Source organism: Tiliqua scincoides, chromosome 2 (genome assembly GCF_035046505.1).
Source record: "Tiliqua scincoides isolate rTilSci1 chromosome 2, rTilSci1.hap2, whole genome shotgun sequence".
In the NCBI taxonomy this organism is placed as follows: Eukaryota; Metazoa; Chordata; class Lepidosauria; order Squamata; family Scincidae; genus Tiliqua; species Tiliqua scincoides.
In genome coordinates, this window is record NC_089822.1 from 11368132 (window position 1) to 11380219 (window position 12088).

The 12088-nt window shown below is 43.9% G+C and overlaps 1 pseudogene; it reads left to right on the forward strand.

The window, feature by feature from the left end:
- The first annotated feature begins 7351 nt into the window (after nt 1-7351).
- On the forward strand, nt 7352-7466 carry LOC136642858 (5S ribosomal RNA; annotated as a pseudogene).
- The last annotated feature ends 4622 nt before the right edge of the window (nt 7467-12088 follow it).

The window sequence follows — 12088 nt, forward strand, 5'->3', positions numbered from 1 at the left end:
AAGTACCCAGCGGGCGTGTGTGTGTCACAGATCTGGCACACCACCTCAGGTGCTGAGGGTCTTGGGATAGCACTGGCTTGCCTTGAATTAAATATGGCCAGACTACAAGCACTGCTGGCCAGACTATAAGCGCTGCAACAGTGTTGAATGTTCAACCATTTTGAACTTCCTGTCAAAGCTAATATGTGGCAGAAATATTCCTTCCACACTACCCTTAGAGCATGAACACCTCTTTGAAACTTTATGTTGCCATTGTTGCTCCATTGACTGCTGCTTCAGTCACACTTTACACTGAGTTAGGACCAATAGCGTAGCCAGAGGGTGGTGGCACCATAAATACTGCAGGCGCCACAGCATGCTTCGTAAATGGCCTCTCCCACTCACCATCCAGGCAGTGATGGTATTGCACAGATGCTTGCCAAACCAAACAGCATCTCCTGCATGTTGCTGTTGCTGACTGGAATGGCTCTGACAGTGAGTGGGGGGGGGTGCTGCTTACACGGCACATTGTGGCACCTACAGTACTTACCGCACCTCCCTTCTGGCTATGCTTCTGGTTAGGACTTGGATCCTGTCCAGGAAATTGTCCAGTGTCCATGCCCAAAGCCACAGGCAGCCCTGCTGCTGAAGAGATCAATTAGCTTTGCCCTCCTGGGCAGACATTCAGGGTTAGTGTGTAGTTTGCATGACTATGGAGAAAATAAAAAAGGACATCAGTAGCATTAGCATCTACAGCAGTTGTGTCAAACATAAGGCCCACAAGCCGAATGTGGCCCCTGGAAGCAATTTATCGGTCCCCATTGTAACCGAGTTCTCTCAGTGTGATAATTGGGCTCTCTCATATCTTGAAAATATGAACGAGATTTGCACATTTTCTCTTCAATCATTTGCATCTAATGAGTTTCTATGTGAGAACAAAATGCTTTTTTCTTGCCATCATCTGCTTAATGATGTCACTTCCAGCCCTAAGCAGGCACCATGAATGTGAACATTGGCCCTCTGTATGAAATGGGTTTGACACCCATGATCTACAGCAAGGGTGTCCAAACGTTTTGGCAGGAGGGCCACATCATCTCTCTGTCACTGTGTCGGGAGCTGAGAAAAAAGAATTAATTTACATTTCATATTTGAATAAATTTACATAAATGAATATATTAGAGATGGAACTTATATGAATGAATGAAGGTCTTGTAATAGCTTAAGGCTTATAAAAGGCCATGCACAAAGCAAGTGACCTTCCCTTCGCTATTGCTGCTGTATCATACATGTGAAACAGCAAGCAGTGGAGGGAGCCCTCGGCCTGCAGCTCATGCAAGAGGTTGAACACTCACCCTCAGGCTGAGAGCAGTTGTGTTGGGCCAGCATGGGTTGCAGCCAGAGGCTCATTGGAGACTGGGGGCTCCCCACTGGCTGGATTGGGAGTCCCCAAGGGCTGCAAGCAGCCCCTGAGCTTAGACACCCCTGATCTACAGGCTGGCAGCAGGGTTTCTCCTACCCCAAGGGAAGAGAAGGAAGGGGATCTCTGGAGGTTGGGTTGTGCTTAAAGGGTTTCATTCTGCATTATTGCAACACGTCTCTCCCTGAGATTTTGGACAGCCACTGCCAGTGATGGTAGACATCTCTTTGCTAGCTGAACCAATAGGTTGATTCCGTACATGGAACTTCATATATTAAAAATAATCTGAACATAGTAAAGAAAAGTACCTCTGAGTATCTATGGAGGATAAAGGAAGTAGCCAAAAATAAGGTCTGAGCTGGCCCTCCATTAATGAGGACTGATCCTTTCCCCACTAAATCAATACAAGCTGAAGTTTACATTTTTGTTCTGGACACAGAAATCCTCTCGAAGTCGCTGTCTTCCTTCCCTCTTTCTCTGGAGCTGATGGAGTAATTGCAGGCCTGCCAACCTGCTAGTCAGTAATTTTCACCCTCTTTCTTAGCACCAGACCTCATGCTTATGGCCGTTGTATATTTGCTTCCACCCATTCATCTCACTGTTTTGTTGGCCATGCCACGTCCTGCGTCACAGCCTTGAAGAATTAATTGGGTTTGTTGCATTCTCAGAGATTCTTCTTTTTCTTTTTGGCCCCACTCTTGTTTTTCAACTCCCCTATGTATAATTTTGGTATGTCATCTGCAGTGTCTTCTCCCCTTTTATTTTTTTTTTTCCTCCTTAGATGTGAGACTTAGCAACCGAGAAAGGTGCTAAAGAGAGACAAAACTTGTGTGGGTGGCTGGAGATTAGCCATTTGGAAATCTTATCTCTTGCCTTGCACCACAAGCTGTTTCTCTATTTCCCTTCCAAGTTGTTGCATGTGGGTACTGCCATTCAGACAGAGACGTTGCACGTTGATCCCCGAGCCAACGTTATGACTTAGACCACTTGCCCTCAAGTTGTCCCGGTGGGATTTCAGGTGTGCTGCTGCCAGGTGGGTGGTTTTGAAGCTGAAGTTCCAGTTCACAAAATGGTGTGTGTTCACCAGCAGCTTTTAAAAGGCAATCTGCTGTTAGTGTTTATGTGAAGACAGTGTCCTGCTGCCCTGATTCCTTTTGGTTTATTTCTATAATCTGTTTTCAGACGGTGTTTTGTTTCATCCTGTATATATAACACATTCCAAATCTTGTCTTTCATATGCTAGGCCTTGCTTTTAAACAACATTTTAGGGTGAATTTGCACCACTGCATTTGTGAAAAATCAATATCTATCTCATGTTGGCAACCTTCAGTCTCGGAAGACTATGGTGTCACGCTCTGAATGGTGGTTCTGGAATAGAGTGTCCTCTCCAGTGTATGAAGCCTGGGTAAAGTAGGTATGGAGGATAGGCTGTTACCCATGCAGCAAATCCCCCCTCTCCACGTCGCTGAAATGGTCCAATGGAAAGGCAGAGGCCAATACGGTTGGTTCCAGCGGCGTCGCAGGAGTTGCCAGAACGTGACTGTGTTCAGCCATGAACTGCCTCAGGGACTCCGGCTCCGGATTTTGCCTCGAGGTTGACTCCTGAAGCCTTTTCCATAACTGGATGTAGCCACAAGGCAGTGGAGGTTTGGGATCAGAGTTTTCTTCTCTCAGATGAGCTGCCTTCCCAAGCTGACGAGTCCCATCTACCCGGTGGCTGTTTAGTCGCCTCTTATGACAAGTACAGCCAAACTGAGGGCCTATTCTTATCCCCAGCCCCCAGGGGTAAATATCTATCTATCTATCTATCTATCTATCTATCTATCTATCTATCTATCTATCTATCTATCTATCTATCTATCTATCTATCTATCTATCTATCTATCTAGTGTGTGCAATGTCGGGTAGAAAAAGTCTGTGCACAACAAAAACCTCTGAGGAAGGAACAGAGAGAAACAAAATAAGGAACATAAACATAAGGACATAAAATGAGTCTTGCAAAATCAGGCCACATGCTTTTATCAGTGATCAGACACTTTCTGGAAGAAGCCCATAACCAGCCTCCTCACCCCCCATTTTTTGCTCCCAACAGCTCATGTCATTTATCCCATGTCATTTTGCATCCGAAGCTGCAGTTGCATTTAATTTTGGTGGTCAAAAGCTGCTGATATCCTCAGTGAATTAGTCCAGTTCAGCTTTCAAGCCATGTATGGCAGCCGCATCACTTCGTCCTGTGGCAATGGCAATGCACAGGTGCAAGAGGGTGCATTGAGCGCATATGGCCTAAGCACCGGCTTTCCTATAGATGGCAATGATGAATTGTTAGGAGAGAGCCAGTCACACCCTGCTCACCACAATCCCTGCAGTTTAGACCCATTTTGAATTTCCCAGAGTCACAAGGAGGAAAGAAGGATGATAGATCCCTAAATTCTTCCAAGAACAGGCAAGTGATATGCTAATAGGTTTCTCAAATACAGTTAGAAATTTGCAAACCACTCAGTTCTTGTGAAGTTGTCATGTAGCATTTTCCAGGGCATTTTTATGTGGCCTGCACTTGCTTTTCTCTCCCCCCTCCCCATTATCTCACCAACACAACTCTCTGAACATTTGTATTGTTGTTTTCATTGCTAGAATTTTGAATAGTTTGACACACCCCGAGACTAAATTAAGGATAATGCTGCTGTGTGGATGTTTAAAATTCATGCCTGCCACTTCCTAACTTCATTGGTATGAAATTCAAAAACTCCTCTTATTAAACACCGTTAAATATTCACTCCATTTCCAAAGACAAATATGAACAGAAACACAACCAAACATGGTACTGTATTAAAATCATTGATTCACAATATTTAAATTTCCAGCTAGCCTCCAATTAGCAGGCTTTCCAATATTTGAACAGAAGACCATTTTAATGTAATTACAAACACATTTTAGGCATCTAATTTTTTTGCATAATTAGTTCCCTATTAAACTATTTATGTAGCCCTTTTTCCATCAGAAACAGAAAAAGCAGAACAATTTTATTCCTTACTGTTACAATAATTAACTATGTAAGTAGAACAGCATATTAATAGAGTATAATTTGTTTACATTTAAAAGAAAATTGTGTTAGATTAGCATAGCAAAATACTATTTCCATATCCAGGCAGTAATACGCAGGCCTAATAGCAATTTACAATGTAGTTAAATAATATTATTAATAAAGTAATACAGTGTAATTCTGTTTGCCCCAACCATATTTCACAATGTCCTTAATTACAGTTAATTCCACCGAGGCTAATTTGGGTGTTGTTAAGCAGTAGACAGAGGAATCTTAAATACAACCTTTGTTTAATAATGAATTTTGAAAGTTACTGCCGAGCAAGTAACAATAAGAGAAGACGAAATACGTTGCAAGCGTTTTATGGAGATATTATTTTTCCACAAATGGAATCATGTTAATAGGGTCAGTCGATAACGAGACTTGATTGGCAATAAGGAGAAAGTTTGGCTGTAACTGGAGTTTTGTTATAACCGAGATTTAACTCTGAGACAGACTGAGGGTCATTAAAACTTGTCACTTAAGGATCTGGTCCTGAAAGGTATTACCAAGCAACTCTGTCACCCGTAGCAATGAGCTCTCACTAAACTTTGGCGCCTCTTGAGATGCTGGTCTTGGACACAGCTTGCAAGAGAATGTTACAACCACCTGACAGAAGGAGTGAATCAAGAGCCACTTACACTAACAGCCACACAAGCTGTAAAGTGTTGAGTGGGGATGATGAACAGGAGGTTCGAAGGTTAGATTGACTCTGGGATAAATTAGCAATGGAGCCAAAATTTGCTCTTACTGGGTGAATTTTGAATTGTGCCATTTCAGGATGGACCAGGAGTCTGATGTGGATACAATAGAGGACCCTCGTCCTTGGCAAGGTTCCCCTTAAATGTGTGGTCAATCCTGGTCTATATATAACTGAAACCAATTTGGGAGGGGCATAGTTTTAGAAGCCTGTAGTGAGCCTAGAAATAATTGTTTATTATGCCATAGACCAGTGCTTCCCAAATGTTTTAGCAGCGAGTCCCATTTTTTAAAATGACAATCTATTGTGACCCATTAGGAAAAAAAGATCTAGAAAGAGATATAATAATAATAATAAGAGGGATATGTGTAATAGTATGTGTGTGTAGACGTTTGCTAGATTCTCCCTAGAAATGGAGTTCAAGGACTGTTCTCTCAAACCTTTACAGTCATTCCAGGGTACCCAGAAGGCTGAACTGAAAGCAGGATGTCTTCCAGGCCAGACAAAAGGCTGAAACTGAATTCACACATGATCTACTAACTACAGCATGTCAATTACTAGAGAAAATTGGAAAATGTGACATTTTAATTTGGGGGTCTGGAGATGATCTCTATCAGCTAACAATTTTCTTCTGTAAACAGGGCAAAGGTACTTGCAAATTTTTTTTTTAATGTATCAAAAACTTTTCACAACCCACCAAAAATCAGTTTATGACCCACTGTTGGACCCCAGCCTACAGTTTGGGAAACACTGCAATAAACTAATTTTAAAAAGTTTTCTTTCTTTCTTTCTTTCTTTCTTTCTTTCTTTCTTTCTTTCTTTCTTTCTTTCTTTCTTTCAGCATACAAGCACAAACTACCTGCCTCAAAGTTTACTTTGAGGTCCCTTTTCTCTTCACCTCCATAAGGGGAGCTTGATTTACCTTACACAGAGTGGTGATACACATAGGAGAAGCACACTGTCTTCTGATAAGCCATAGCTGGATTTGAGTCCCATTCTGATCTGCTAAAAAAAAAATGAGACTAACATTTTCCAGGCCTAGAGCCTGGTTATGCCGAGTGCTGTTGGAAGCATCTCTGGTGTTCTGATAATCGACATTTGGTTTAGTACAGATTTTGGCTGCTTAGTCCATATAGACATTTCGGTCAATTTAGCATCAGAAAACAGGCATTTTGACTTTTTATTTAAAAAAAAGATTATATGTGATCCATTGCCCTCAACAATTTAGGGAATATCAGAAGAACTGGCTGAATACAGCGGGATAAAGTTCATGGCCATTGGAAGTGAGGGCAGTTGAGTGCTCCAATTTACATGGCTGTGGATTGATTGAGTCCACTGACAAGAAGCCATTACAATGTCCTCGTATCTTGCAGATGGCTAATATTCATCCGTAATTGTCAAATATGTGAGAATGGCAAGCTTGAAAACAGAGGACTGCAGCTTTTCCATTGCATTAAAATACAGCAAGCGCAAAACAACATGAGACACAATTTAAACCACAGACTGGCAGATTCAACCCACAGACAAGGTTCCAAACGAGCTGCTGCAAAATGGCTGCACATTTTTCAAGCCAGAATGCCCCGCAATTGTTCAGCTTGGGATCTAAGCTTACTAACCAACGATAGCACCTCAGGAATGAATGCTCTACAGAATAACTGGGCGTTTCTCCAGAAGAGCTACCAGATTATTCTCTACTGTGGTATGGATTCTTGTAGTGTAGTATGCTTCTGCTTTGGAGAAATAGTCAAAAATTATATGGGAAAAATCTAATGTGCCATGCATGTTTATTATTATTTTTTAAATAAAGTTGTTAATAATAATAATAATAATAATAATAATAATAATAATAATAATAATAAACAACTTTATTTATATCCTGCCCTTCTCCCTAAAGGGACCCAGGGCGGCTATTGTTATATGCATATGCATATATTGTTATGCATATATCTGTGTATGGTCTGGGTGGCCAGGGCCATCGGTGCTATTTGCTCAGCCGAGGACGCCGCTGGCAGTGGGGGAGAGGCATGCAGGACAGAGACTGAGGGCCTTGCTCAGTTGTGCAAAGAGAAATCCAACAAGCAAATAATGTGGCCAGGGGAGGGGGTTAAATCACCCAGCTTCCTCTTCCTGCCTTTTCCTTCCAGGGATCACAGGCAGCCACAAGCACAAGATAGATGCCTAACCTTTACCCTGCACATGCCCGATCTCGTCTGATTTCGGAAGCTAAGCAGGGTCAGGCCTGGTTAGTACTTGGATGGGAGACCGCCTGGGAATACTGGGTGCTGTAGGCTTATACCATAGTCTTTCGAGACTGAAGGTTGCCAACCAAAAACCCTCTACTGAGTTCCTCATTGGCTGCTGGGGAATCTTTATATACAGGCACCTCTGGTCCTCACCCTGCCTCTTCCCACCCTTGCCTGGTGTAAGTGCTGCTCCCTTCACAGGCCCCGATCCTGAAGGGAGCCTTCTTTCCTGGTTGTCCTGCCAGTAATGCCAGTTTGTGTCAGTGTGGCTGCACTGTCAGCCCTTTATCTGGAGGGAGTGGGGCTGTCCGTGACCCAGAAGCCCCACATCAAATCCGGGGGTGGTTGCTGTGTCAGGCACTGATTGCATCAGCTGGCCATGCGCACCCTAGCGAACCCAGCCGTGACAGTGTTGCCACTTCAGGAGGATGCTGTTACCATGCTGCCCGGTGATGGGCCCAGTCAGGCTATGGAAAAGACCGCTGGTTGTCAGGGGCTCCACAGGAAGGCCTGTGGTGGCCAGAGGTGAGGGCTACCCTTGCGTGCAAGCATGCCCACACATGGGTGCATAGATGATTCTGAGAACATCGACATCTTCAGATCTAAATGTTCCTATAGTTTGAAATCCTTTGGTTCAGATTCATCACTAATTTTTAGGCTTAACTGCTGACAAAAGCCTGTCACTATCTTCTCCCATTCAATCCTGCACGACAATGGAATCTTAATTGCGCTCCCAAACAATAGGATCAGTTTTCCTGTTTAATAGCGCTCCATGCAGCATGCATCAGGCATAAAAAGCCTTGTTTGAGAAGTTCTGGTCGAATCTTCCTGCATGGATAGATGCACTTCCCAGTCTCAGAGAACCAGCTTATGTGTGTGCAAAGTCTCTTGTTTTGACAGATAACTTCTCCAAACACCCATAATCCAGCAGGAAAATCTGTTATCATTTGTCATCTCTCAAATCTGTATCATGAGCAAAATAAGCTTTTTACAGGGAACACACCGCAGGCCCATCTAGTTTCCACATCATTGCCATGATTCATTTTACATTTGAAAACGCAATATTGTGGTTTTCAAGGATTGTCACCAAGCTGAGAGGCAGATTCAACATGTAAGGTCCGTGTTGCATAGGACCTCATTCTGATACCGCTGGAGTCAAGCCGGAATTTCTTCCCAGTATGAAAACTCAGGCAGCGATCGCCACTGTCTTCCCATTTCTCTGTGCCCACATATATATCGTATTTGGGATCAGTGACTACATGTGCACACCTGAAGTTGCTGCTGTGTGATTCACAAACTGCGACCCAGGCATAGTTCAATGGGATAGTTCAGTCCTTAGTAAAGGACTGTTTGCATGTTCTTCCATGGAGAGATGAATACATGGAGTAGGTGGCACATTGCAGTAAAATTGAATGTTGGGAGAGTTAGGACAGACAGAAGAAAATATTTCTTTAATCAGCGTGTGGTTGGTCTGGATCTCCTTGCCACAGGATGTGTTGATGGCATCTGGCCTGGATGCCTTTAAAGGGGGATTGGACAAGTTTCTGGAGGGAAAATCCATTACGGGTTACAAGCCATGATGTATATATGCAACCTCCTGATTTTAGAAATGGGCTGTGTCAGATGCAAGGGAGGGCACCAGGATGCAGATCTCTTGTTATCAGGTGTGCTTCCTGGGGCATTTGGTGGGACCACTGTAAGATACAGGAAGCTGGACTAGATGGGCCTATGGCCTGATCCAGTGGGGTTGTTCTTATGTTCTTATGCACCCACTGGCTCTGCTGCAGTCTCCATGGACTCAACGAAAGCAGCGAACAGCAGTTTCACATACATGAATAAATTCTGTTCATATGCTTAGGTCAGTGGTTTTCAAACTGTGAGTCAATTGCTCTCTGACGAGCCATGGAGACTAGCCAGGGGAGCAGTTGAATCCTCATGAAAAACCTGCTGCCTTATACAATGTATAGGATTGTAACCCTAATGGGGAGCCATGGCTGAGTAGATCAAGTGATTGTCAGTTGAAAAATTTTGGGAGCCATTGACTTAGGGCAGGGGTGCCCAAACCCTGGCCCTGGGGCCACTTGCGACCCTCGCGGCCTCTCAATGTGGCCCTCAGGGAGCCCCCAGTCTCCAATGAGCCTCTCTCCCTCCAGAGATTTGATGGAGCCCTCATCTGACGCCTGACGCAACTGCTCTCAGCATGAGGGCAACTATTTGACTTCTCGCATGAGCTGTGGGATGAGGGCTCCTTCCACTGCTTGCTGTTTCACATCTGTGATGCAGCAGCGGCAGCAAAGGAAAGGCTAGCCTTGCTTTATGAAAGGCCTTTTATAGGCCTTGAGCTATTGCAAGACCTTCATTCATTTATATGTTCATCTTTAATATATTCATTTATGTAAACTTATGTAAATTTATTCAAATTTTAAATGTAAATTAATTCTTCCCCCCCGGCCCCCGACACAGTGTCAGGTAGATGATGTGGCCCTCCTACCAAAAACTTTGGACACCCTTGGCTTAGGGGAATGCGTGAGGGCTGGGGGAGAGGCCAGAAGATGCCATCTCATTCCCACATCTTGTGTTCATCTCTACATAGAAGAATATGACAGACCTTTATTATCCTAGGATGGTACCTTTAGTGAAGAACTTTACACGTTTTAAGCAAGAATGCAAATAACGGTATATACATAAGAACATAATAAAAGGCTTATTGGATCAGATCAAATGGCCATCTAATCCAGCATCCTGTTTTTGTAGGATCCACAAATCCTACAAGCAGGGCGTAAAGGCAATACCTGTCCCCCACTGTTGGCCCCCCCACCAAGCAAGTGGTGTTCAGAAACCTGATATTACTGAACACAGGAGTTCAATTTCTTATGGCTAATGTTCACGAATTCCTACACTCCATGAAATTCTCTATCCTCTAATTTCCTTTTACAACCATCTACGCCAGTGGTCACCCTTGCATCTTGTGGCAATGAATTCCGTAAGCTAATCATGCTTATGAAATGCTTCCTTTTGCCTGGTTTTGCCAAATTATTCAGCTTTTGTTCCTCCAGCTTGTGAAAATTCTTTACTGGTGCTTCTGCGACACGAAGCTCGTGTTAGAAGAATATTCATTCTTTTCTTCCTCTCTTCTTTTGCCAAAGATGTTTATAGATACTGCACCTGACTCCTCTCAGTGCCAGCCAGTTAAAAATGTGCCTCTGGCAGCCATTCCTCCCCAGTGACAGTTTCAAACGCCTCAAGATGAGCAACCGCACCGACTGTCAGATTTTGTTGCGTGGCCGACATCAGCAGTACAACAGAACATCTTTTATTCCGAATAAAGCTGTGCAAAATTATTGAGCCAGAGTTGATACGTAGGTTGGAAGGGGAAGGGGAAAAACGCGCGCGCACACACACACACACACACACACACACACACCAGCAAACCAAACTTTCTCCAAAATAACAGAGTCCTTTTACAGCCCATCCGTGGTTTTCTGACATGCTGATATCCTCAATAACAACAATAAAGCTTCTGTCCCCTTTCAAGATATTTGTCATCGTTTTATCTTAAGCCAGAGAAGATTGAATTCTGGGAGATCAAAACGGCAGAACTGATAGCTTATATCCTCAGCAAGTGCTTATCATGGGTAATCCTCCAAGATGGGCTATTTCAAATGTGACAAGCCTGCCCCACCTCCTCCCAAACAGGGGAGAAAATCCCAACACTAGAATAAAAAAAGCAGAAACCGTGAACACGGACAGGGAGGATTCCGTCTGCTGTGATTCCAAGCCTGGCCAGCACAACGTCTGGTCCTCCCAAGCCAAAAGCAGCATGCCGATTATATAGTGTGCCCAGGCAGGTACTTGAGAACCTCAACATACCTAAAGCTGCTTTTTTTCTGAGTAAGATCAGTGGCAGCTATTATTATTATAGATGTTGGTGACTGGATTTGGCTTGCTGAATAGTGAGACCTTCTCAAGAAATTATTGTCCCAAGGATAATATCATCATCATCATCACCATCACCATCATCATCATCATCATTCAAGAATGACAGTACTGGAGGGCTCCTGTATCCACCGATCCCATATCTGTGGATTCACTTATCTGCGGATCAGGTCCGACCCCCTCCATGCGCGCCCACTGCACCTGTCCCTTCAGTGCACACATCCCCTCACTGCACACATCCCCTCACTTCTGGAGGGTCCTCTGAGCCCAGTAGAGGCCGTGGATGATTGTCCACCACCTCTGCCAGGCTCAAACTGAGCCCAACAGTGGAAAAAAAAGACACTTTCGGTTTCGCTGTGAAAAACCTTTTCAGTTCTCTTTTTCATTGTCGGGCTCAGTTTGAGCCCGGCAGAGACCGTGGATGGATGAACAAAGCCTCTGATGGACCCTCTGGAGGTGAGCAGAGCTCCCCGGCTCTGGAGGGCGGGAGGGTAGGCGTTCGCCCATATCTACAGTTTCGCTTAACCATGGAGGTTCCATTCTGGAACCCCTGCAAATAAGGGGGTACGCCTGCACTTGCATTATTATGGTGAAGTAACTGAATAGTGTTAGATCATTATAAGTCTTGAATACCTGGTTCGTAGAGGTGTGTGAAAGCAGTTTTATTTTTTTGCAGGTTTAGGTGTTTTCGAAAGTTAGAATAGCAGAAATTAGTGTTATGTGTTTTTATTTAA